Genomic DNA, 26,835 nt, shown 5'->3' with positions numbered 1-26,835 from the left:
ATTCGAAGGTAGCTGGCCCATGCCGTCGTCCAACTTATTTACGCTGAGGTCGTTCATGAAGTGAAGAACTGCTTCTCATCGAGAACGAGGAAAATGGGTTTATTTACAGAAATTAAATCAGTCTAACATGACTGCTTGAGAAAAAGAGTATCAGTCCAACATGACTGCATGAGAGAAGTGACTCAGTCTAATATGACTGCTCAAGAGAAGTGTGTCCAGCATTCACACAGCAACAGTTTTTATACACTCGGTCCGCCGGCCATACGAGGCGGCGACTGTTCGTTTACTCATCGCCAACTTGCTGCCGCTCCGCGGAACAGTTTACGTACACAAAGGCACACACATTCCGATGCCCAAATGACGGCGTTGGAGGGGTGCCGTTCCGGGAGGTATCGGTGCCAATCGTGGGTAGCTCGTTGTCTTGCGTCACGCCGAGGCATGAGAAGCACCAAAATACGGCTTTCCCGCGGCAGCTTGTCCATGCGTGTCAGATCAGGTCCACGTTGGGGAACTCCGGAACCATTGTTCACACACCGAACTCGTTCCGTCACAATGTCGATGGGGCTGGTGGAAGGAGGCGGTTTTCAGCACAAAGGCCGCTTCTTCGAACGCCTCCTAGCTGCAGCGACGGAGAGGGTGCGGAATGCGCGTCTTGCCGCCTTGTCGTAATTGGGTGGCAATTTTGCCTTGCAGCTCGCCATTCTTAACAGCGCCTCCATGGCCCGAAAAATCTCGACTGTCTAGCGCTGACAACCACTAGGCAGGAAGAGAACGGCTCGTGGTCAGGGGGGATTGATGGCTTGGCTCACAGTGACCACTTGTGTATTGATGTCACCGCCCCAAAACATCCAACAAGGACAGGCAACTGCAAAATGAACCCCACAACACGGGTCTGCGCCGAGATGACGCGCATTGGCTCTCACTTTAGACTCGCTAGGCTTCAAAAAAAAAAAAACAACAACAACATAAGTGCTGCAACAAAAACAAATGTTACATTTCGCTATGCCAATTTCTGAAGCAAATTCCTGCTGACCAATTCAGCAATCATGGAGGGAATTCTGCTAAATGAGAGGGGATCTTCTTCGCCTAAAGAAAAGTTAACACTAGTAACCCTAAAATTTAGGCGGGACCCTCAAACGCAGTATTCAAATTAGCCTGCTCAAACCATCCGCATTGCTATGCAACTTTCCCTTCTTATATCTAACGGAGAAGTTTTACTCTTGGAAAGTGAGGCCCCGTCGGAGCAAGCGGCCATTTTTGTGTGACATTTGATTGAGCCACGTCAGAAAACAGTGGTCGGTCTCGAAGATGAACTTTGCTCCGTACAAGTAACACGACAACTTCTGGGCGGGCCAAACCAAACAAGCGCATTCCTTTTCTGAAGCGCTGTAGGCTTCCTCTCTTACATTTAGTTTACGGCTGGCGTAGAGGATAGGATGCTCCTCGTTATCGTCGCCGACATGACTAAGTACCACGCCCATACCTCTGTCGCTTGCATCGCATTGAACTATGAATTCCTTTGTGTAGTCTGGCGCGCGAAGCACAGGGCGAGAAACCAATAGCGTTTTCAAACTTTGGAAAGCGTTCTCTTTGTCCTTATCCCAGTGTACGTTACTCGGTGCTCCCTTTGGGAGGCCGTCTGTTAATGGACTTGCCAATTGCGAGTAATTCGGAATGTACCGTTGATAGTACCCCACAAGTCCCAAAAATGAACGAAGGTCCGTTTTCGTGCGCGGCTGAGAAAATTCTCCAATCGTAGCGATTTTCAGCTCAGCCGGCCGTCTCATGCCCTGACCGACAACATAGCCCAGATAAGTAACCTGCGAACAACCAAACCTACACTTTTCCGCTTTCATCGTTAAGCCGGCTTCCCTCAACCGTGAGAACACCTGTTTGAGGTGCGATACGTGTTGTTCCCAGCTGTCCGAAAAAATGGCCACATCATCGAGATAAGGCAAGGCGAACTGCTGCAAGTCTTCCAGGACAATATCCATTAATTTAGAGAAGCTAAACGGCGCGTTCTTCAGCCCGAAGCTGAGTGCGAGAGGGCGAAAAGTGCCTACAGGTGAGATGAATGCGGCATAGCGGCTGGCACTTTCTGAAAGGGGAACTTGCCAGTACCCCCGCACGAGATCTATAGTTGAAATGTATTTAGCAGCGCAAACTCTTTCAATTCGTTCCTCAATGTTGGGTATCGGGTACAGCTGATCCCTAGTGATGGCATTTAACTTCCGGTAGTCAACACACGGACGAGGGTCCTTGTTAGGGGTTTCTACGAGTATTAGCGGTGACGTGTAGTCACTCTCAGCGGGCTCAATAACTCCCAACTCTAGCATGGGCTGTATCTATGCCTCCATAATCTCTCTCTGTCTTGGAGACACCCTGTAAGGTTTTGATCTTACTGGTTCGGTTGATGTCAGCTCAATTTCATGCGTTATCAGTTCGGTTCTACCCGGCCGATCGCTGAATCTGTCGATATATTCCCCTAACACCCCTTTTAGCTCATCTAGCTGCTCGGGTCTTAGAGCGTGCGAGCTTACCGAGTGTTCTACTACTTCTTCTAGGCCGATTTCAGAGTTGGAGGTCGCCCTATACTCCTTAAACTTGGTACCAATGCCATCCGGCTCTTTGACGGTATAGTTAACGACTCCGCTCCGCTCTACATACGGCTTCATCAAATTACAGTGATATATCCTCACTTCCTTCCTGCGACCGGGCATTCTCAAAGCATAGTTAGTATCTGAAAGTTTGTGCAACACTTTAACGGGCCCGTCCCAGTGAACTTCAAGCTTGTTCTTTCTTGAAGGTTTGAGGATCATTACCTGGTCCCCGGCGTTAAACGTACGAAGCCTCGCATTCTTGTCGTAATAGAATTTGGCGTTCTTTGAGCTAGTGCCATGTTCTTTCCGACTAGTTCTTGGGTTGCGCTTAGCCGTTCCAGTAAATTTAGCTCGTATTCAACCACGGTTGGACTCTCCCCTCTTTTTTCCCACATCTCTCTTAACATTCTCAGTGGAGACCGGAGTGTCCTCCCATACACTAGTTCTGCTGGTGAGAACCCTGTCGCCTCATGTGGAACCGTTCGCAAAGCAAACAAAGTTGCCGGCAGACAGTTCTCCCAGTCCTCCTTGTGCTCGTAACAGAGCGCACGCAAAACTCGCTTAAGCACCGAATGCCACCTCTCTACACTGTTTGACTGAGGGTGATAGACAGAACTGTGTATTAACTTTACCCCGCACCTTTGCAAGAATGTGGAAGTCAGTGCGTTCGTGAATACTGACCCTTGATCTGCCTGAATTTCGGCTGGAAACCCAACTCGTGCAAACACTGTCAAAAGCGCGTCTACTACTTCGGTGGAGCTGAGCTCTTTCAAAGGGATTGCTTCTGGAAACTTGGTAGCCGGACACAGCTTGGTAAACAAATACCTGTAGCCTGATTTTGTTTTTGGAGGAGGCCCTACCGTGTCTATTACAAGTCGTCTGAAAGGCTCTGTTATTAAGGGCACTACCTTCAGTGGAGCTTTCCATGTTTCTCCTGGTTTACCAGAACGCTGGCAGACGTCACATGATCTTACAAAGTTTTCTACATCTTTGAAACAGCCAGGCCAGTAGTATTCCATAAGCAATCTTTCCTTTGATTTGTTTATGCCTAGGTGGCCGGACCACCCATTTCCATGACAAAGACTCAAAAGGTCCTCCCTATACTTAGTAGGTATGACTAACTGATCTAAAATCTTACCCTTTCGATCTCTGTAATGCCGATACAACAATCCTCCTCTCTCATGTATCGTTACGTTGCGCCTAGCAATGCCTTCTTTAGCTGTGTCACGTAATTTAGCTAAGCTCTCATCATTCTTTTGCTCAGCTGCCAGTGACTCTCTATCCACGCGTAAGAGTTGATCAAAGTTCTTTGAGGCCGGTGATAATAACGACCCTGTGTCGCTTGTGAGCGCGTCTACTTGCTCTTCCTGACACTGACACTCTAGTGCTACGCTTTCATTGAGCTGGTCAGCTGGCAGGCTCTCCTCAACTGTTCTTTTGTCCCTCGGGCCTAGCTCGGATTCGGGTATTGAAGTTATTCCCTTTTCTGCTTCCGCTGGAGGAGCTTGAGCATTTTCAGCCTAAAGCGCCGCTATCTTACGAGCTTGGCCTCGGGTCAATGCCTGTACTATGCCCTCTCCCAGTTTGAGCCCTCTGTCACGCAGTAACTGATTCGAACGATTCGAAAAGATGTAAGGATACTGCAGTGACAAAAATTTGGAAACTGCAGCCTCAGTCTCTAGCTCCCCGAATGGTCCACTGATTTTGACTTTGGCCATGGGCAGACACACGCTGTGTTCTTCTACAACCTCTTTTATCCATGCTACTTCTCCGGTGAAGTCATCTACCGTTACGTAAGACGGATGCACAATGTCCAGCGTGGCGGCACTGTCTCTTAGCACTCGGCATGGTTTTCCATTAACTTGCAGGTCGTGGAGATATGGACTTAAAAGTTCCATATTCTCATCTTTTTCCTCCACGTAGGAAAAAACTACGCTAGACATCTCGCAGTTTACAGCTATATGTCCCAGTTTGTGGCATTTGTAACAGCGAATTGGTCTAACAGATTCGAATTTTCTTTTCTGTTCTTTTTGTGTGGTTTCTCCGTTAAGTTTATCCTCGCTCTTTTCTGCGGGTTTTCCGCCATGTCTACAGGCTCTGATCGTCTTGTTTGCGCACCCTTTTTGAACGGAAATGGCTTCCGCGGTCCATTTCGACCGTCCCAGTTTCCCTCCTCGGCGTTCAACTTTCTACGGGTTGCGTACTCTTCGGCTAATTCAGCCGCCCTTTCCACAGTGTTTACATTACCTCTGTCTTGCACCCACAGTTTCACAGCTTGGGGGATGGTTTTGTAAAACTGCTCTAGACACATGCATTCAATGATCAAGTCTCTGCTGTCGTAAGCTTCCGCGCTTTTAAGCCACTCGACTAGGTTGGCCTTTAAGCTATATGCAAACTCCGGATAGCCCTCGCTATCTTTCTTGCCTGTGCTCCTAAACCTTTGCCGAAAAGCTTCGGCTGAAAGGCGTTATTTCTTCAGGAGACTAGCCTTAACTTTTGCATAATCATATCCATCCTGCACACTCAATCTGGCGATTACTTCCACTGCCTCACACGGCAACATAGACAGCAACCGCTGTGGCCCTTTACTCGGGCCGAAGTTCATCTTTTCGCAAGTCCTTTCAAAATTGCTTAGGAACAAGCCTATGTCGGTCCCGACATCAAATGGCTTTAATAGCCTGTCCATGCGGTATGATTCTGCCTCACTTGATCGTCCCAGAGCGCCTTCACTTCCTTGAGACAACTCCAAACGTTTGCTTTCAAGTTCAAGTTGCATTTTTCTTAACTCGCGATCTTTATCAGGTTCCTCCCTTTCTTTTCTCTCTCGTTCTTCTCTCTTTTTCAGAAGTTCAAACCCCAGTTCAGCTTCTTCCTCACTGGCCTGTTCGGAAATGATATGCAATAATTCTGATTTTAGCATTTCCTTGCTTACATCTAGGCCCAGTTCCTCACCAACAATCAACAACTCGTCTCTCAGCCGTGTCTTTAACTCCATGACTGCTGCTTTACTGCCTTGATTCTGCTCTCTAAATCTAGCTAGGAAAACACAACCTAGCTAACACACAACAATCTAGCTTCCCTACTGTTCTAAACAGAACAACCACAAAATGAAGCCTAGAGAGTCAAAGCAAAAACGAAGCACTCACCGCAGATACAGCATCATGTCGCAAAGTCCATCTCACCGCTGTCCGCCAGTTGTCAGGATTGGGGGCTCAATCCCATCACTCGTGGTCCTTTGCCAAGATTGGAGTACGGCATGAATTCGAAGGTAGCTGGCCCATGCCGTCGTCCAACTTATTTACGCTGAGGTCGTTGATGAAGTGAAGAACTGTTTCTCATCGAGAACGAGGAAAATGGGTTTATTTACAGAAATTAAATCAGTCTAACATGACTGCTTGAGAAAAAGAGTATCAGTCCAACATGACTGCATGAGAGAAGTGACTCAGTCTAACATGACTGCTCAAGAGAAGTGTGTCCAGCATTCGCACAACAACAGTTTTTATACACTCGGTCCGCCGGCCATACGAGGCGGCGACTGTTCGTTTACTCATCGCCAACTTGCTGCCGCTCCGCGGAACAGTTTACGTACACAAAGGCACACACATTCCGATGCCCAAACGACGGCGTAGGAGGGCTGCCGTTCCGGGACGTATCGGTGCCAATCGTGGGTAGCTCGTTGTCTTGCGTCACGCCGAGGCATGAGAAGCACCAAAATACGGCTTTCCCGCGGCAGCTTGTCCATGCGTGTCAGATCAGGTCCACGTTGGGGAACTCCGGAACCATTGTTCACACACCGAACTCGTTCCGTCACAATGTCGATGGGGCTGGTGGAAGGAGGCGGTTTTCAGCACAAAGGCCGCTTCTTCGAACGCCTCCTAGCTGCAGCGACGGAGAGGGTGCGGAATGCGCGTCTTGCCCCCTTGTCGTAATTGGGTGGCAATTTTGCCTTGCAGCTCGCCATTCTTAACAGCATGCGCAAGCACAAGTCAATCAGTCCTACCATTAACGCAAAAATTACAAGCAAGAACGTTACCTTTTCTTTTTTTTCGAAGATGAAATGCTCGAAATGGACAGCAGTCACGTACTTCAAATGTCCGACGACGTGACTACATTCGAAGCATATATGGAGACATATGAGGCAACTCGGAGACATATGACATACTGTGGCTTTTCCATACACGGCGTTCAACAAAGCAAACATTTCTGCGGAACCCGTCTCCCGATAAATGTCGACGGTAATGCGATCAGTATTGAAGCAATGCAGCGACGCAAAGTATCGCTCCCGTCCGAAACGCGTCTTGTATGAGGCGTGTGCTGCCGCGGGGACCACTCTCTTCCACTTCCATTCTGGCATGCTGCGCCATCTTGCAGTGCCACCGGAAAGTACGCACTTAGTCCTCTTCGTGGCTTCTGAGGTTGTATTGATGGCGAGCCGGTGGGTACGATCTTTAAACTACAGGTGGGTTAGCCGGGCTCCTTGTTCTCGCGGATATGCTACACCATCTAGCGACATCCTGTGGACGTATATGGACATCTGCGAGCATCTGTGCACCTGCGGCGCCGTCTAGCGGTGCCGCCGGAAACACTGCGTGTGGCCTCTGAAATGCATGCCACGCCAGTGCGTGCGAATGCTGAGAAACGCGTCATGTATGAGACGTTCACTGCAGCCGAATTAGTCTTTCAGGCTTCGATAATGATGATGATTTATTGACATACACTTAAAAACGGGGCGGTGAGGAATAGTCACCTATGGCCTGCTTGATTTAGTCAGCTATGCTATAAATGTTTGACATCCTAGTATTTTGTATACATCTCCTTAATCTCTTTCATTTTCTAAAAAAATTCTACATGTACTTTGCACCGCTACTATGATCCGGTCATATCGAACTGTTCCCTGCTCTGTTTCCAGCAATACTCTAAACGTCTCTTGCTTATCTCTGCTGCTCACTGGTTGATGCTTCCGTCCACTTCACATCCAAACGCTTCTGGAAGGTGTACGTTGGGCACTGGTCTCGCTAGGAGCTGACGTCACAGCACGCTCAAGTAGTCCAGTAGAACCTTTAAAAATATTAGTTCTACCAGTTTATGAACGCATTTCTTCAAACAGGCTTGTTCAAAAATTATGTCTGAAGTTTAGAGGCAAGAAAAAAATTACATGCGTCGGCCGGGAATCGAACCCGGGCCACCCGCGTGGCAGGCGAGTATTCTACCACTGAACCACCGACGCCCTGTTTTTAACGCGGCAGCGGTCCCCTATAAAAAGCTGGACCGGTTGCGCAACTTGCTCACTGCATTGAGGTCATCGTGCCGACGAGAACATGTAAGAGAGGCCGACTGCGTATACGTGGGGTAAACGTCGCGCTGCATATATCCTTGCGATTTCATCAAGATGATGACGGATAGGACAACTTGAACACGTCGTTCTGGACAAAAGCTGTTTCGTTGTTTGTGAAATTAAAAAAAAACAAAGAAGTTGACAGTCGCTTTAACATACGCTAGAGAGGACGAAGGCGAAAGGCTGCGCGCTGCCGAGACATTCATTAAATTACTTGACATTCTGATTCGAACGCGTTGTTATTTCCTATTACTTGTCTTCTCCCACCGAAGGCCGTGTATTCTAGGGCCTTTATTTACTCTACCTTAATTAATTGCGCCTTCAATACTTTCGCCTTAATTAACACGAAAGGTCGTGAGTTCAGCTCCAACCAATGATCGTGCGTTCGACCATCAATGGTGGCACCATCAATTTTGGCGACATTGAATTTTGGTGCCATAACGGCGGACGATCAATTTTTCGATATGCCGCACACCAGATTTTTCGACCCGTGAGCAACCTAAAGCTTTTGCCTAAAAAAGTACAGGAAAAAAAGCGAAAATCGGAGGAGGAAGTCGGCAGCACGATCGCTACTGGCAGTCGAGTTGAGAGAAATAAAAAAAACGTCAACCGAGGGCGCCGAAACCGAAAGTGGAATATGTAAGCGGCTCCACATAAAATGCCGTGCAACGTTTTTTGTAATGTTTATCCATGATCCTATTTGCTTAGCCCAGTGTTGGAACAGTGCTAACAAGGACAGGCAGAGAAATATAGGTAATAATTTAATGATAGGTTGTTCATTGCCTGAAATGCTACTCTAGGTAGAAAACAAAGCAAAAGCATTTTAAATTCTAAATTTGAGCTGTCTATCTTACGTGACTTTACGTGTTTTACTTATCATTTCCGGGACTTTACGTGACTTTCCGCCATTGTGGGGGACTCGGCATTAACTTTGACCACGTGTATGTGTTCTTTTTTTACCCTGCAACCAATGCACGGTATAATTAAAGGCGTTATTGCATTTCGCCCGCAGCGAAATGCGGCTGCTGTGGACGCGATATGATCCCGCGCGCGCGGGTTAAGCACCACAACGACGAAGGGATCACAGTGGACACATAAACCCACAAACAACACATACAGTCCACGGGCATTCAAAGATACAATAAATACATTCGCAGAGTTTCGTTCAGGCCTTAGCACCTCAGAAACACCATCAATGCTTTAGTGGCACTTTACGCGCCGATGATAACAGGGATAATGAAGCGTGATAATGTTTATACGCTTGTATGTCTATGTGTAGTGCAGAGCTTAAAAGTGCACCTTTCCAAGTAGCTCTTCAAATACAATTGAGTCATGACTACTACCAGTGGCTCTTTTTCTGTAGTTGCATAGTTCACCTGTGCTTTTGAAATCGTGTAGGAGTAGTACTCAATCACTTGTTGTTGCCTTCCGCTGGGTTTCCTCATGTCTCTTTGGTAAAAAAACAGCGCCAATCCCATAATGCAAAGCGCGAGTATACATTTCGAAAGACAAATTAAAGTCAGGAAGTGTCTGTATAGGGTCTGATGAAACAGTCCTACCGAGTTTAACATAGCAACGATCGCATTCTTCAGACCATATATATATTTGCGTTAAAGCTGTCAGGCTTTAACTGTCTTCGTAGCTTGGTCTTTATTGAACGTTTGGAAGTGTCCTGCGAATCCTAAGGATACTCAGAGAAAATGCAAGTCGTATAGTTTGACGAGTTGCGGGATGCGTTGCACACTTTCCTCTTTGGTGCTCTACGTTGTTTCATCGAAAATCCTGCTTAAGAAAACAAACTCGTGGAAAAGGACTCACTTTTGTTGATATTAATCATCAGCCTTGCTTGACTGAGTGCTTCAAGGATTTTTCGATTTTTCAAGGATCACGTGGTCAGCACTTGTACTCGATTACACGATTATATCATTGACGTAGGCGTTGCAGAACTTTCCTAAGCAGTATTTTAGAACCAATTTTATAATTTTTTTTCAACCAGGCCTCAGAATTTGTCCACCCGAACGGTAGGTAGCCTGTTGTACTCGTATATGTCAAAGGGTGTAACGAATGCTGTGAACTTCTTCGTTTCTTATTTTAATGGGACCTCCCAGTATACCCTTTACAAAGGACTATTCTTAAGAAACATTCCCAGCCGCCCACCCGTCTCATCGATTATTTAGTCTATGCTTGGCACTAGAAAAGGCCAGAGTTCTGTTTGCATGTTATGAATCCGTAGTCCATGCATAAGCATAGTGATTCGTCTTCCTTGGTTATGCTGGTGATTGGAAGCAAAAGGTGAAGTTGACGGCCCAAGAATACCAGGTAATCGAGCATTTCTTAAGCTCTTGTTTAAGCCAGTACATTTTCTCTTGGCTTACGCTATAAGGCTTTGTCATCCCAACGAACACGTCTCGCAGTTCAAATAGAACTTCTATAGCCGTTGCGGGTGGTGGATATGCACCTGCGCATATTCTGAAAACGTAGAGGCAATATCTTCAGAACAGGGCCCAGTTATTCTTGTCTTCTCGATGGTCGTTCCGTTTCTGCTTTGTAGCGATCTGTAGTGATCCTGTCATTCCACAGTATAATATTCTTTAACAGCTTCCTGTCTTGTCTTCAAAAGATAAAGTCGAACTCAACCCCAGACAATACCAAACATATCACCGTGATCTCGTGGTCTCTAAACAGTACATTTGCGTCTGTTCATCGTTTCAACTCCTGCGAGGCTCCATCATAACTGTAGATTCGAAGTGACTTTCCATAGGTAAATATCGCCGTGTCTACAATTTTTTTCATGGACTGATGCCCCAGTATCTACCAACGCTGTCATTTTCCGGTCAGTTACAAGCAAAGCGACAAAAAGAACATGTGTCTTAACGAGAAATATGATCTGTTTTTGTTTGATTCCTTCATCGTTATTGTAATGTGACTTCGTAACTAGTTTCTCACATTTAATCAATCTAATTTGTGAAATTGCCGTCTCGCAATGATTCATACGCACTGTATATATATATATATATATATATATATATATATATATATATATATATATATATATATATATATATATATATATATATACATATATATATATATATATATATATATATATATATATTTATTTATTTATTTATTTATTTATTTATTGTACCCTCAAAGGATTACATCATTGTAGAGGGGAGGGGCATCGAAAGAACGCTTACAAATTTGATAAGGAGCACTTTACACAAAACAATAATAGAAAAAGCAGCAAGAACGAGAAATGAAAGATGATGGCATATGGTCATAATGTACACCCGTGAGCAAAAGTATACGGACCAGTCATTGCACAGTAAAACTCATTTTCTACTCTGGGAGTTAATACAACTTCAAATTAAAGACTGTAGTCCAAACTTGGCATTACGAATTTTCTAGTGCACTCATGAGTTTCCGTTTATGCGTGGTAATTACAGAGACATTCTGTTTTATTTGGCTACCCTGTGGTCCGTATACTTTTGCTCACGGGTGTACATTGAATGACATGGTGACACACGAGTCGTAGCGCTATGCACGCATACTCGCGCCAAAAAAAAGAAAAAAAAGAGATGTTTGAGAAAAAGCTCTAGGAGAAAAACTTTTCTCATACCCGATTTGTCAGTCCACTGCCCTATTGTCAGACATGTGGTTTTGGCAGCAGTTGGTGGGTCTGAGATGGTGGCCTATCTTAAAAAGTAGAAAAAGTAATTAATGATGGAAGGCCGCCTGATTTGGACTTGTTGACGATATTTTCTTCTCAAAGCATCGCAAGTGGCACCATTCATGACTCTGGAAGACTGTGTTCCGTTATGTGCAACAGCCAGCGCTTTTAAAAAAAAGTTATTCAAAAGACCCTCATCTTTCTGGTTATAAGCGATCACCTTGTTCCACAAGTCAAATGAATTCACTCCAAATGCACGAAGAAAGCTCTCACTCCCTGCTTTCCAATGATGCGTGTGCCCTGAGGTGTGAAGGTCGAACCATTTTTTAGCATTTCCATGAAAGTATTTCGGCATGTGAAACATGCCATTAGTATCGATGCACTAGTTATTGTGTTCACAGCCGTACTCATAGTAGTCGAGCCATGTATTGTGGTGCTTGACGAAATACCGTTTAATCGCACAGGTTCCACTGGTAATTCAACACTTCTGTAGTTCGAAAGAGCCGCTATAAGAGCTTTCTGCTGCTGAGCTTGTTCTGTTTGTATTGCGGCGAGCTTGACGCATGCAGCTGAGAGAATAATGGAAGACAAAGTTGCGCTTATGGTTGTGTTGCAGCTAGCTGGAAGACCGCGACTTTTTCAAAGGACGAGTTCACGCAGTGCCGCGTTCTATTTTGCAGCACCTTTAGCAATGACGTCTTCCACTGTAATACTGGCCCTGGTGACGATGACTTCGAGCAGAGTCGTGGTGGTCCTATCGTCTAGTGCACAAGCCAAGACCGCCCTATACGGCTTGTAGCCTGTGATGACTGGCTGGCCTCGCTGTGCCATGCAGGACGTTACCCACATGAGCAAGTCCGTAGCCGACTGCGCCAAACTGTAGAAGTCCCCGAAAGCTTGGAGCCTCCTAGCATTTATTAAGATATCTGCATCTACTTAATCGCCATATTCGATCTCTCTGTTCTATCTTCCTCTTCCTCCCTTCCGCACAGCCTTGTTATTCGTCATCTTCATCTGCTTCTGTTCCAGACCAGGGAATCAATCTCATTATCGCATTTCAGGCCTGTTTCGTGCAAAATGTGATTTCCAAGTGTATTTGCAGTATGTAACATTAAGAAACGCTGCATAGAGATGAATCCTGCAGTATACTTGAGATGTCAAGATGTGTTTAGTCGGTAACTTTGTGTCTGTGATAACATGATATGTAAATGTGTATGTCTGCTGTTTCCTGCTTTCTTTCTTTTTTGTATTTATGCACAATCCTGCGAAAATTGCGTTAATTATTCCGCATCGTAATGTATAGTTATGTGAAATTTCATACGCCGAATTACGCGACGGCACTGCTATGAGGCACGAGATGCAGGCGACACCGCACAGCTCTTCGTCACGCTTCCCGTTCCCTCGCGCCGATATCGCATAAGGAAAAACCTGCAAGTCCAACTGAACGTGTTCACTTCCTGCGCCGCCGGCAGTCACATGTAGGAGGACAGCGGCTGGTGTATTTTAATGCATTCAATCGCCTACGCTCCCAGGCTACAACCATCGTGTATGAATGGTTGACTTCTGATTAAACGGAAACTTAGATTGTGAACATTATCAGGCGCCTCAACGCATCTTCGCCGATGGCAGCTTTCTTCAAATCCCCGTTCTCGTTCTCTTCATCTGTTCTAGTGTTTCGCCCTTACAAAAAAATGCGGTAGCAAACCGGTCAGTTATTCTCACTAAGGTCCATGTGTCTCATTTGCCATTTTGCTTGCGTGTGCGCCATAGTGGTTACACTATGAGAGCACATGTATTGTGTTGATTGATTTGCTAACTTCAGTAACTCAAGTCGCAAATGGCTTACATAAAGTAAAAGCTACGCCGGCGTTCAAACGCCGCAAATATCTGCGATGGTCTTTGCAATGAGCGAGGAAGGTCTCTGGTCGCGATCTCTCGATGACCAATGCGAAATGAAGCTGAGAACGGCAGCGAACTTATGACCGTAACATTCCTGGAGGACGAAAATAGGAACGTGACGGGAAAAGAATCGCCTTCACTTTCGACTGATGCAGCGTCGTCTTTCGACGATGGGCCCAGCGTAACGCGCAGAACTGTGTATAGCTCTCACAACAGGCCAAAGAGCTCGTAAATGCGTGAACGCCTATTAGCAACAATAAAATGTCTCCGCCACAACTATCTGAGGACCAGACTCCGAACGGCTCTCTACAAATAACCTCGCAGCGAGCTGGCATCCTGGAGCGATTGAGGTGAATGTGCTCGCCGTGACGGTTACGCCGAAGAAGCATCGGTGGCACGAGCGATTTTGCTGTAACGATGAGGAAGAGTCCGCTCGATCGCTTTCTCATGCTCTCTTAAGCGGGAGGCTGAAGCGCCCCCCATGTGGCGCCGATTACTCGAGTCACGCATAGCGATAACCTCTAGACTCGCAGACGAGGCTTGAGCTGTCGCATTCCTGTAGCCTTCATCGGATGATGAAGGCTACAGCGTGTAGATAACATTTGTGACAACTACCGGCAGGGAGCGGTGACTGTCTTGCAGATAACACTGCTGTACAGAATGAATTTGCTCTGCCGGGCGACAGCCATGACTGCATTTGAAAGCTTTCGCAAAAGCAGCACATATTTAAGTGGCAATGAGAAACACCTAACAGTTTAATGTTTGGCGTCTTGCGCAAGCGAGAGAGCAAGAGAGAAAAATAATTATTTGCTGGACAGCTTGGCTCCCCAAAGAGACAGTTGCTTTAAATTAGGCTGGGATGAAGAAAAAGAAAACTAAGTGGCTGCGGCATCGAAAAGAGGCGTTCGTTCTTTTCAACTCGCCTGTTTCCAACGATCCTACTGCCGACTTACTACTCCACCACTTTATTATACGATGCATTATTTGCCTTCATTTTTGACACTTTGCGGCAGGTAGGTAGGCTCCTGTCGTGATTCGCTTTAATAATAGAACATAATGCGTGACCGATGGTGGAACCGAATCCCAGCCATCGAGCACAGCAGTGTGGGGCTCTAAACATTAGGCCACGGTTGCACTTTTCCCCCCTTTATTACAGGGAAGCAAAACCGTAGCACTTACATTAAACCCACCGCAAATAAATAATCAGGTAAACTTAAACATAAATCGAATAGGTAAAACCAGCCAAAAGATTCACTAGAAGGCTCGTACACTCTTAGCACGGTACCTTTTATGGTAACCTGTAATCACGAGTAACTTATAAAATAAAGGTTACATGCGAAATATGTTGATGTTTTAATTAAATGTTGTTACGTATATATATATCTATAGGTTACAAGAGTCAAAATTGACGGATTTAAAGGTTAATTCAGCGCAAAGCGCCTTGTAACCTTTAGATTTTAACCTCTAAAGAACACTGCAGCGCATCAGTGAGGAGACCTACATCATGGATTGGACGTTTGCTGATAAATGTATCCTAATGTGTTCGTGCTCTGCATTTATGATCTGGTTATTACAAACGTAGGACTTCGGCAGTTCGGGCTGTATTCGGTCTTAATTTCTGTCAGCCAAGCAGTTACATTTTTCACGATTTAAAACCAAAAAATAAATCAAGCATGATCGCACTTGCAAGTTCATCTGCGCGCTGTTCTTTGACGACCCTCCATACTTGGCACACAGCCTTATTTGAAATATCAGCAACGAAGACTGTGTCATCGAATGATGTGGCGTGCACTGCCTGCCGAAACCCAGTGGTCGAACGTGACGGAAGCCCCCTGCTCTCGCACGCATTCTAGCCACCATGAGACAGGCATGGAACATCGGTATTTCAACACGAGAAACAATAGCGGGCGAGTTTCTTTAGAAAAAGTGAATATGTTTTAACAAAATTCATGTACGAGGCGAGGAAGAACAGCAAATGAAAAGCACACGAACGCGTTGGGTCTTTCAGTAAAAGGTTGTTGAAAACATTGGATGGTTCTATCACATATCAATATAATTCAACTTGTCTACTAAAATGTCCCTGCTCAGAACCTTTCAGTTGTCTGCATACATTTTCTGCCTTTAACCGGGTTCGTTTCATTCCCTGCACTGCCTTGATGCTGTCAACCAAAAATTTCCCATGCTTAATTCAACCATAAGCGCTCAAGATGAGGTTAATAGTTAGTGTGCAAGAAGCGCGTGAATAAGAAAACCATGCTGACACGCGGTACCAGCTAGGCAGCGTGCGTACTGAAGTATAAACGCGCGGCGAGGGAGCTGGGGATGCGGTACGCGCTACGCGACCGGCGTAACTGCTTTTAAATAAACAACCTACATGTCGGCGAACCATTCTGCATTGCACTTAGGATGTTTTAAAAGCTTGTAGCAACTGATTCCACTGCCAACTTTCTTTGGGCATTATAAGCTGTGCCGAAGATTGGCATTACAACGACCGCAAATTTAAGTTACAGCAGACACGAAACGCGCCAAACGTTCAGTGAAATGAACAGGATGCCGCTACACTCACATACAAGCGAGCGCCGTCCGCTCCGTTGTCTTTTTTAGGAGACATAGACAGATGAAAAGAGCGTTAAATGTGTGAAGCCGCCAACTGAGAAATGAAATCTTTACCACTGTCCAAACACGAAATGCTTCCACCATCACACCAATAACATCACTGGCACCTCTGACATTTATTTCTGTAATTCATTGCTTGTTTTCATTTTTTTTTCATTTTTGCTTATGCCTCTAAGTGCCTTTTTCTAACATGGCAGCAGCGACCAGGCATCAGCCACACCGGAGCGCGGCCATCCACGGTGCTATCATCTCTCCTCCTCGGCCCAATCGAGATAGCTCGAGTTGCACGCTGGGAAGATTTTAAGCGGGAGCGGGAGGCTCGGAGCCGGCGGGAGTGGTTAGCGCGCTGTCGTCCTGTCGTTGTTGTCGTTCTGAGACGGCCATTATATTTGACGTGTTTGGATACCACCCGATCACCATTGTGTGCTGCCACCACTTGAAGTCTGCAGTAGTTATTACCGCTTCTACTGGGAACTTGCGCCATCCTCTGCACCCTCATGCCTTTGTGCAGCAGAGACCTTTTCGGTGTGTTGCGCGGTCGCTGCAACGAGCCGGGTTGTGAGTGCAAGCGATACACCATTCTGCGCCTGTCGGAAAGTGACAACCTGGTGAGGTGTGACTATTGTGACCACGTCCCAAATGCACACGGAAAAATATGTGATCTCGGTAAGCAGAACTTTTGCTTTAAATTATTTTTGGGTGGATAGTACGTGAATTCTTTATAGTTCGCAATTCAACATTTGACATGATGCATGCTCTCGCTTCGCGTAAGTGTTTCTGAAAAAGGTTATTGTTGATATGTTTGCTTCTTTATGCTCTTCGATTTACATTGAGCTAAATTCGATGTTGTCATGTTGTCATTTTGTGCAAATATTGGATTAGACCTTTCTAAAATATTGAGCTTGTCGGCGGGATGAGTTGTGTCAGGGCAACTAAATGACCTCAACAATACGTTTCTTGTACTGACGCCGTGCTTTGGGCTGATGTGCTTGACAGAAATCGTTCAGTATTGCACAACTCGCCTCGTGCACCCTCCGTTAGCCATGCTGTGGTGGTGCGTGACTGCCCGCGCCCTGGCCTGGAGGTAATCTGCGGTGTGTGCAGAGTTCGGGCAAGCCGAGGCGGTTCGTGGTTGCATTTCTGCTTTCTTTCGGTGCGAGTAGTGCTGGAGGTCGCGTAATCTCAAAAGTTCGGAGACGCGTTTAAGGGAGCAACAAAACAAACGTTCGCTCCCCTCTGCGTTCTTCAAGTCAACTTGATAGCGATTGTTCGCGGTCGTCAAATGAGATATGTTCATTAATGCCTGTGCTCGCGTGACACCATTGTTATTAGTAAGCTAATGATTACTGTTACGGCAGGTAAAACTACGTACCTTAGTTTGAGTAGTGGTCTAATGCTTTGCTATCGCTATTAGTGCTTCGCTTTTTGGGTAAAAATGCGTGTTTTTTATTTTCTTTTAGTCAAACGGGCCAGTAATTTAACGTAAGAATCGGTGGTTAGCATTGACTAACTGCGAAGAATACACAATTCTCTTTTTACCGCAACGTCACCCCTTCTCTTACAACTTGCATTCCAATTTCGCACAATGATGTATAATTATATACAGCGTTGTTTCAGAGAATACATGTTGTGTAGCTTTCGCACGAATTTTGCTTATGTACGCGTCTTTTTTTTTTTGCCTACAGCTCTGCAATGCGCTCTGCATTACTTTGTGAACACTAATGATGTCGTTTCGTTGCGTCTATAATTTCAGAAACGAAAAATGCAGCCGAGGCAAAGGTGCAATGCAATGTGCCAGGCACCGTTGTTCGAGGCCTCAGTGTCACATGAAACTGTGGAAGCTTGCACATCTAGTCTCCTCAGTGCAATATGGTTAGTATAATGTGGAATGTTGGCCAAAGCTTTTTTGATTGCCTAGTGTATCAAATATTTTAAAGCGAAGCTTTTTTTTGCCACTTCCTTCGGCTTTTCCACTGCTGCTGCTGTCGCTGACCTGCACGCGGCGTCGGGGAGTGGTTGAGTACGTAATGTACATAATGTACGCAGTGTACGAGAAATTACATTGTACTTGTACATAGTAGGGACGCGGGAGTGACGTCTGTGAGCCCTTTCCAGCAAGAACTGCGCGGGCGTCGCCACAATGCCCTCTGGAGTTCTTTAGTCGTCACAATGTCCTCTGAAACTCCTCGGCCATCGACACAATTACCTCTGGAGCGCTGTAATTACGCGTTAGCCTGCGGTATAAGCATTGTAGAAGCTGCAGCGCTTTTGTACTCACGTGCAAATTTCCAGAGGGGAGATAGTCAATGGAAAGATAATACAGAAAATTTGTAAACCCAACGTCCTGACCAAACGGATGAATAATAGTTGATATTCGCTCATGGCGCCTTGCATACATAGTATGATGTGGAAGAATGGAAAGACGCCACCAGAAAGCATGCTTCATTTCGGGTCGCCTAAATAAAAGAGTCGCTACAAGACATGGCAACAGTTGCGGAGAAACTGTAAAAATGTTAGTTTAAGAATGAAACGGCACGTTTCTGCTATTTCTGAAAAATAAACACCCTGCAAGTTTGTACATGATGACAACTGATGCAGGCGTGCAGACGCAAAGCTGCACTCAGTACCGCAGCGTCAAGACGACAACACGCAAGCGGCTGTCGAGCAAATAAACATTTCAGCCACGATGCCATGCGCCCGTGTGAAGAATGGCAGTGCTAAATTGCTTGCAGCATACGAACAATGGCGCACAACAATGCCTCGAGCAAACACGCCTCGCTGTTTGGTGTACTACGTAGGCAAACACAAGTGGTGCACGTAAGGTAACATTTAACATCGCATGACGACTGTCGTAGGCCGTCAACATCACCGCCAAATATTGCCACTGAACGCAAACAGCACAGAAAGCTTTGCTTGCATCGATTCCCACAGTGCGTGGGATTTATATATATTCTTTTTCTTTTTTTTTGCTTTAGAGAGGACTGTCCCAGTTGGTGCCTCCATAGAAAATGAATCGGCCTGAATGCCTGTGCAAGAATCACAACCTGGCTGCTCTAAAGGTAAATGCATAGCGCATACAGGAAAGAATTGGTTTTATTGGGTGCTTTGTTTTCACTTGTTTGTTCCAGACTCCGCACCGTAGTCCCATGTGCAAGAGCCCCCACTTGACAGCCCAGTGGTTGCCATGGACAAAGAGATCCGCGATACTGAATGCGGCCAAGGTATGTGATGTGAAATATAATTTACTAGTTCATAAGGAAAACATCTCAAATGTAACGATACTAAATATTACACTCATTTGTAAACTTTTCACATATCGTCCAGAAAGCTTTCTGCATTCACCTTGTGATTACTTTTACTCACATCTGTGTTCCTGTTCAGTACTTATATTGTAGCATTATCATTTGTATTGGTCAGTGGTGCGAGTCGAGCGGAGCATCATTACACGATTTAATGTTGTCGCCTTAGATTTTCTTCCCCTGAAATAATACTAAGGATGGAGGCATTGCTCATACTTTATATGCGCTTAAATTGAGGTATGGTAGTATTTTGGTGCTATTTTTTATTCACTACTTCCGTTTAGCTAGACTGCACGATAATTAACACATGAAGGCACAAAATGTAGAGAAGGAGCAAATTAATGAAATTAGATGAAATTGTTAATTTATATTTAACAATTTAATTTAAATGTGATTTATTGCATTTCAAAGTTAATAAAGGTGAGGTAAGCAAAAACCGTAAGAGACATCCTGTCGGACGGAACGTGCACACAGCCAGCTCATGAAGTGTGCGATGCTTCACCAATTTACCTGGTGAAATCTCGTTAATGCGTATCTTGTGGGAACAGGGCATAATTACGCGCTAAACAGTAGTATCCTTTAGTGAGATTTCAGTTGTATATAGTTGAGCAAACAAACGAAAATTGGTATTATACTGATTGCTTTCGGTAAAATAACATTTCATTGCTTTTTCCTGCATGCTTTAATGAGAGCTAAAGGTGAGCCAGTTCTAATTTTCCTTGATGTAGAATGGTTGGGCTCTTTCGGGTTGAGTTGTGCTCTGCATCTGCAGTACTGCACGTTTTTGATAAATTTTACTTCGTCAGTTCACATTATGCTGTGCATATTTAATGTTTGATAGGCGAATGTTTATAGGCTCTAAGTGTCCTTGTAGGCTCCACTGCCCAGTGGTGATATCCAGATTGCAGCTCCCCACGTCTACACATGCAGCGAACAAACGTGTGTTTATGCTGGCAGCAGGCAAGAAATAATTTGGGTCTCGAACGGCAGCCTGGAGCTAGCTGTAATTTATTGTATTTTAACCTACTACATCAAGAACCTCGATTATCCATATGCATTTGCACCATTCCTGGCGCTGATGCAGAAACTTGTGCTTCCCAGCAATGTTGTGCCTAGAGGGCTCATAAATAACAGATTGAAGTGTTTCTTTGCTCTTCTGAAGAAAAAGAATGTGATTTGATTCAAAGTCTAGTTAACAATTTTCACCTTGCATTAATGTTCACTTGTTGCCAGGAGGTGGTGAACAGATGCATCACTTTGTGCATTACAGTTGCATGCCTTTCTATAACTGTTTTATTGAAAATTACTGAGGTAATACATCCATTCATGCAAGTGGCATTTAGTATTGTGCACAAGTATTTTATTTAGCTGCTCAAAATTCTTAAATTCGTGCAATGTGAATTATGGCGGCCTTTCTTTGTCACTGAGTTATTCTAACTGCTAGCCTCTAGATGATAGCGTAATTGTGCAGTACTCTGCATAGCAGTGCCCAAATGACCTTTTTCAATATTTATTTTAAATAGGTAGTGCATTCAAGAAGTTTGAATCCCATCCTTGACATTGTTAGCTAGATAGTAAAATGTGTCATGTAGTAATTTTAATAAAAAATGTTCACGTTTGCATTGTCAAAAGGATCTAAACTGAGAGTTCACTATGCTGTAAGCATAACCACTTCCAGCCTTTTGTCATTTGGCCCACAAGCCAGCACTTCGCACATCTCCTGGTTAAGCTTTGTCTGATGTTTGTAAGAGCAACAAGTTGTCTTTTGATGCCAATGGTGGTCAATGCTAACACTAAGGAAACGTTGCTCAGGTATAGATGGGCTGCATGCATGCATGGCCTTGTGGTCCAGTCTTCTTTTTTACGTTCACCTATAGCCAATACTTTTTATATTCTTTGCATCGGCTACATTGCATTGGCAACGTCTTTATTGACCTGCTCTAATGCTGCACATTGATGTGCAAAGCTTTTTTTATGTAGTGTCCAATGTGGATCTGAACACAAGTGTCCAGTTTTTGTTCCTTCAATCTCATATACTAATATTTGCCTTGTTTTCTTGCTTCCTGACAGCAGTACAAGTTTTTACATGGACAGTTAACACGAAGTTATTGACGACATGCATGGCTGAAACATAGTGATATGATTTTAAAAATTCCTGTGTTATGATGCAAGTGATAGTATTCTGTTGAATTTTCAGATCTAGTCATGTGCCAGCAAGGCCTGCTGTACTTCTGGTGTATTCTATGTTGTATTTTCAAATAAAGTTGTTGCATTCTGAAGTTAACCTTATACTGCCTGTGGAACTGTCAATTTATACTCAGATTATTTATACAAGCTAACGGCGCCTCCTCCTCAGGCGTTCAAATTGTGTTTTGAACTGTATTTTTGAGAACATTAGCGTTACATATTTGCTCAAAAGGTGCCGCACGGGGAGTTTCATTTCGTCAGAAATCCCAAGGGATACAGTATAGTAGTATCATGGTAGCCCTTCGTTGGCTGAAATACAACGATTTAAGTGATTTAAATGAAAGTAAACTTTTGACACCACATTCAGTTGAGCGTTCCTTTTTTTTTTTCAGAGAATTTCATGTGGGCCCCGCTCTTTACATGGTCCGACGAGCCGGGTGCGGCCTAGCAACGGGGAGGCGCCACCTTGGGTTTTGTTCCAGAAAGGCCAAATCTCCGCATGGTGCACCGAGTCGGCTGCCGCCAAACAACAGAGGTGCGTCATTTCCTTCTTTTGCGGTTCTCTCTGCTTGCGCCTCTTCTTTCTTGCGCGCTTCTTTTCGCGGTCGGATTAAGCAGCCGACAACCATGCCCGGAGAAACGTGAGCCCTCGCGGAGGACGCCACTCGGCCAGTCCTTTTTGGACATTGTCTTTACACGTGGTTGCGCTTCGATATAGTTCACCTATCCACCTCGTGTAGTTTCCACAGGAAAGGGTGTCCCTGTGTCTCTCTCAGCCTAAGCAAAAAAAAGAAAAGAAAACACTGCGTTTTGCTGGCAACTTACGCAAGCCGTAACATCTCTTCGACTGCAATGATATCTAGTCAAAAAATTTTCTAGCTATCACAAATCACAACAAGGAGGAGTGCGGGAGTACATATCTCCACTTACGAATGGCATAGCAAGTGACAGACGCATACTGTTTTTGGGTACAATTGTGTAGCTATTAGCAATAAATGAAGCAAATTTTTGCTTTGCTTATGAACAACGGCAAGTGTTCAGGCCCTTTACCCGTGCTGTGTTTTTCTCCTGCGCATGCATTTGCGTTTGCTGTGTGGATTGTACCAAGGGTATCATTCAGCATGCAAAAATTAAAAAGTAGAATCAGTGAGCTGAAATTCATTTTTTTTTTCATTTTCGCGTGCTAGATGATACCTTAGGAACAATCCACCGAGTAAACACAAACACATGTGCAGGAGGATAAAAACCGCAACAGCGTGAGCCAAAAGTCTGAACACTTGTCGTTGGCAAAGCGAAAATTTGCCTCATTTATTGATTAGCAGCTACAGAACTGTAGCCCAAAAAAATGAGTCTGTCACTTACAATATACTATTCAAAAGTAAAGAAATTTCTCTGGCTCCCGCGGTCACCTTTGTTGTACTTTTTGCATTTGTCTTAATATTTTTTAGGCCAAACAAGAGATGTTGCGGTATGCGTAAGGTCTAAGTTGCCTGCAAAACGCAATGTTTCTTTTTTTTTCTTTTTTCTTACTTAGGTTCAGAGAGACACAGCGACACCCTTTGTCCCGAAAACCGCACGAGGTGGACACGTGAACTATTTCGAAGCGCAAGCGCATGTAAAGGCAGCGTCCGGAAAGGACTGGCCGAGGGGCTTCCTCCGCGAAGGCTCACATTTCTCCGCGCCCGGTTGTAGTCTGCTTAATCCGGCCGCGGAAAGAAGCGCGCAAGAAAGAAGAGGCGCAAGCAGAAAGAAGCGCGAAAGAAGGAAGAGACGCGCCTTTGTTGCTAGGCGACAACTGCCTTGGCGGAGCATGCGCAGAGCAACGGGCTTTTATGAAACATACCGCAGAAAGAAGAGCCGCGTCCCCGTTGCTAGGCGACTCCGGCTCTATATACGGAGCATGCGCAGCACGGTGTCCATCTGGGACCTCCTGCAAGCCGCTTTGTGTGAACATTTTAATCGTTCAACCGGTATATTGTAAAAGTAACCTTTATATTTAGGCAAAGACACTCAATACTGTATGCCTATACTAGAGGTTAAAGTGTTGTAACCTCTAGTTGAGGTGCACGCTTTCTTACCTTTAATAGAAGTTAAATTTGTAAAGGTTGATTTGTAACTTATAAGTTAAAGGTGCACAAATCTGTGAGAATGTACCCCTTTAGTAAAGGTTACCGTGCTAAGAGTGTATATGCGGCGTATTTGTGTTCTTTCTTCCTGTAAGACGTTTTTCTTTACTCCGAAATTTCGAGCATGTCTGCCTGGTATTCTCGATCTCCAGAGACTATGTAATCTACTAAGGACAATCGGGTAGTATGGCAATGATTTGTCTTTTTGCCACGTCGAGCTATGTGAAAGTGATGTGCTTCACTTTTTAATGCTTTTTTCAATGTTCCCTCTAGGACATCTCACAAACGTACTGTCACGCGTCAATAAATAAACCAATGATCAATTGTACCTGCTTTTTTTTTTACACAATGTGTAAGTTGTATCCCAGGAAGGAAAGAATCCCTTAGCCTTCTGCCACGTCTTCCCACGAAGCGTGGAGGCATGCATTTAAAAGAAAGAAAGTCTTGGCTCTCGGAGAAACACGTTTTCTCAACGCAATTCGATAGAACGAACAAATGATGTTTACCAAATATAGTACGGTACATTGGCACGGGAAAGCACACGTCAATAACATGCCTCCTCAAGGTCTTACAATTGGATGTAAATAAGTAGGCTGTGTAAAATCTTATCTGAAGAAATAAGAGAGCATCAGCTATTTCCGTTTCGAACCCATACAGATCAACGTTTTCAACAACAGTGGTCGCAACACAAGAAGGCGAATGATGTGCGATACGGCGCTAGATAACCTGTTCCTCCCGCATGGTCTTGGCTTTGCACATTTGCTTATAAGGCAGTTAGCGATGGCATACATCCGCTTCTACGCGAGCTGTGCTTTAGGCCACGATCGCACGCATGCCCTTTCAAAGCCAGCCAGCTTGTTTTCTTGCTTGTTCCTCATTTGCGGTGCTTGCCCACTGCATGGGATCGGCCAAGAAGCCGGAGGCTAAAGGTTAAAGGGGTGGGAGAGAGAGAGAGAAAGACCAAAGCAAAAGAGTAAATCAGGGTGACTTATAACGGCCAGCTAGCTCTGCGAAAAGCTCGGCGCGTGCCGCCTCGTGCCACTTTCTCGTCTTCTTGTTTTTTTTTGTGATAGTTAGCGCTCTGAGGCACCGTGTAGTAAGCTTTACTATCTGCGGGACTGGTGGACGTTCCCAGCACTTTTCTCTTAGCACGCTAAGAGAAATCTCATAACGTGCCGTCGCTGATGACGTCGCAATCCGTGTTTTTCTCGTTTGCGCTCATCCACTGCCTATGTATAAACCAAAAAATGCCATGTCATGAGCTCACATCGAACGACCGGCGTCGAAATAGTGCCGCTGTTTTCACGGACACGTAATCTCGCGACCCACACACGTAACCACTAAATTTGCAAAAAAAAAAAACACCCTGGTCCGCCTAGTATCGCTTAGTGGAACCCCAAACAAAGCTAGACATCCAGGTACCTTCAAAATGCTTCGCATACAACGTCTCTTCCCACAATGCGTGGGATCTGTATATTCTTTTTATTTCATAAGGAAATAATTAGCTTTTCTTCAGAATACCGCGTCTCAAAAGCGCTGTTCGGAATAATTCAAATTAAATTACCAGCATTTGTGTAGCCCCACGTTTCCCCGATGTATGCCATCCGCCCTTTCCTGGCAAGTGCTCATCGGCGCGATCACCCCGATACCGCGAGCAAGTTGCGCAACCGGTTCGCCTTTCTATAGCTGACCGCTGCAACGCTGAGAACAGGGCGTCGGTGGTTCAGTGGTAGAATACTCGCCTGCCACGCGGGTGGCCCGGGTTCGATTCCCGGCCGACGCATGCATTCTTTTTTTCCTTCGTTTCGTTGCTTCCAAATGGTATGGCTGCAATCTTCAATTCGAAATTATTTCAGCGGCTTTATGTGTCGGAACCCGATCTGATCGGGAGGCACACGGCATTATTACTTCTGATCACCTGGGATTATTTAACCTGCACCAAAAAGTACTCGGGCGACATTGCAATACGCACCACAGAGAAATGAGAGCGCCGCCGTCCAACCAGTGGCCTCGAGCTAAGTAGCGCAAGCCATGGCCACTATAGTCTACCATGGTGGGTATTTTTACCATTTTAATAACTGTTCTCGTGAACGTTTTTCTTTAGTGCAAGTCCTTTATTTGGGGAAAAAAAATAGGAGGTTCGGCCGCAAGGTAAAGCAAAAGGAGGGCGTAAACCTCTTGACTAAGGCCTTTACTTCGCTGGAGCAACAGAAGTCGCAGTTTACAAGGGTCAATACTAATAAAACCAAATACAACTAATAAAACAGAAAAGATCAAAACTACTTACACAAACCATTTTTTAACGCACTGCAAACTATCGGCTATTTGCAAAAAATAAGTAAATAACTAAACGCTACACAGCAATGACAAATAAGAACATTTTGTTACTAGCATAAGTTTTACATTTAGAATATAACATCACTATTTACAACGAACAATTTAAAACTCCATTCACATGAAACATCATCGTTCCATAGTGTGCTTTTTCTCTATATCCCAAGCACTTGTTCTTTAAAAAAAGTCTGCAAATGTTACCGAAATACGTCACTACACATTAACTTATTCGCCCAGGTGGACACAATATGCGAGAAAAAAACAAAGCAATTCATTCTTTAATCAAACACTTCATTGATATTTTAGGTTACGAACTTTACGGCATATGTTTATACTAAACAATTGAAGGGGGTTGTAACAAAATCATGTTAAGCGTTTCAATATATCATAGCGGCCATATACACCGAAATACGTAGGTGACCTCAAATGAGTCCTCAAATTTGCAGATCTTTTACGCCACACTTCGAAGGGGCGTTGTTCCCGGTGCAACCATCCTGTGACGTGGAATGGCGGTGCATAATGAAGCTGCCGTCACGCTTCCTTCTTCCCACGATCGTATTCCGATTGGCACAGTGTACTTCTTCCGATTGGATGCACACTCACTCTAGCAGCAGGGGTGATATGGACCACCTTATCGCGCGCGGTGTTAAGTGTTGAAACAAGGAGCTCGAATTTTATGACGATCCTGTTCAACTTTCGAATATAAATGATTACCATAAGGTTTGTAACCAAGAAGTTAATTGGCGTGATTAGTTTAATAAGTGAA

At 44.9% G+C, this 26,835-nt stretch overlaps 1 long non-coding RNA gene and 2 other non-coding genes across 3 annotated transcripts; 2 read left to right on the top strand and 1 right to left on the bottom strand.

Moving 5' to 3' along the window:
* Positions 1-7,756: 7,756 nt before the first annotated feature.
* Positions 7,757-7,827, bottom strand: TRNAG-GCC (transfer RNA glycine (anticodon GCC)). Its single transcript has one exon. It is a non-coding gene; the product is annotated as a tRNA-Gly (tRNA).
* Positions 7,828-16,372: 8,545 nt separating this feature from the next.
* On the top strand, positions 16,373-21,553 carry LOC135914721 (uncharacterized). Its single transcript, XR_011512480.1, has 5 exons — positions 16,373-16,789; positions 17,877-17,995; positions 19,099-19,182; positions 19,252-19,344; positions 21,493-21,553. It is a non-coding gene; the product is annotated as an uncharacterized lncRNA (long non-coding RNA).
* A 3,894-nt stretch (positions 21,554-25,447) lies between these two features.
* TRNAG-GCC (transfer RNA glycine (anticodon GCC)) lies at positions 25,448-25,518 on the top strand. Its single transcript has one exon. It is a non-coding gene; the product is annotated as a tRNA-Gly (tRNA).
* Positions 25,519-26,835: the final 1,317 nt, after the last annotated feature.

The sequence above is a fragment of the Dermacentor albipictus genome, chromosome 3 (genome assembly GCF_038994185.2).
Source record: "Dermacentor albipictus isolate Rhodes 1998 colony chromosome 3, USDA_Dalb.pri_finalv2, whole genome shotgun sequence".
NCBI lineage: Eukaryota > Metazoa > Arthropoda > Arachnida > Ixodida > Ixodidae > Dermacentor > Dermacentor albipictus.
This window is presented reverse-complemented; position numbering and strand designations above follow the sequence as displayed.